Here is a 1218-nt window from a genome sequence, read left to right as displayed (position 1 = left end):
TTACCCTAACCCTAAACCCTAACCTTAACCATTCTAAAACCATACCTAACCCTAACCCTAACCCTACAGACAGACAGTCCTTTAACCCAACCAACGGGTTAATCTACAAGTGGGCTACCATGGGGCCTGCAACTTTGGCCGGCCGCGCCCGGACCCACCCTCCGACCGCGCGTATATGATGTGGAGTGCAACCCCTCCCTTCCCCCTCCGGTTTCCACGTGTCAGAGATGGAAGTGGATCAACCGACTCAAAACTAGAAACCTAACCCTAACCCTGTTGGGCGCTGCGGCTGGAGGACTCGCGTCGGCCGTGTAATCCCTGGGGTGCCCAGATAACGTCTGGCGGAGAATTGGGTCCCACGGAATAATTTCGGTGGGATCCCTTACCCCGCCGTACTTAGCCTGGACAACCGATCCACTTTTTTTGACCTAGACTACGAACAAAATTCACTGTCTAGGAATGATATACCTCTGGAAACATTACGATCCTGGAAGGGAGTAACTCCACTGGTCACTATCACCCAAAACCACTGAATTACCTACGACTGAGATGGTGGGGATGGAAACACCCAATTAACTTCTACTACTGCCGGACGTTTCATACGTAAGCCAGAGAAGGTTTGCCGGTTTCTAAACCCTCCATACACTGACCGAAACACAGGACGAGACTCCAGGGGCGGATGCATGACAGCCGTATAGAGGGTTCGCCTTCTGGTTTTTGTCTGCTCAAACCACTGGTAGTTCAAAGACTGACCACTTGACAGGGACACATGGCAACCGACTGAGGCCCGGACCTGCACAAGGTACGCAACTCGATGGTTTTGCCTGATCCTACGCCGAGTATACCCACAACAGACCAGCTGGATTTGACTAGACATGGGTTGATTTGGAGTTAGGATCCTGGAAGGGAATAACTCCTAATTACACACATGATTGAAAACATCCAGGACCAAAGACTGACGAACACTGAAGTGAATACATAGACAACATGGAGCTAAAAAAGAAGGATCCGAAAGAGAGTAAACTCCTTGGTTGCACTATGCTTTCCACTTCCGTTGACATAGCGGACCTAGTCATCATGACCATACCACTCGACATGGACACATGGCAACCAACCGAGGACCGGACCTGCATAAGGTACGCAACTCAAGGGCTTTGCCTGATCCTAAGTTGAGTTGACAGACCTACCTAAAAAACCTAACCTTTAACCATTCTGAAA

The sequence above is a fragment of the Oncorhynchus tshawytscha genome, linkage group LG08 (assembly GCF_018296145.1).
Source record: "Oncorhynchus tshawytscha isolate Ot180627B linkage group LG08, Otsh_v2.0, whole genome shotgun sequence".
Lineage (NCBI taxonomy): Eukaryota > Metazoa > Chordata > Actinopteri > Salmoniformes > Salmonidae > Oncorhynchus > Oncorhynchus tshawytscha.
Note: the sequence above shows the minus strand (reverse complement) of the source record.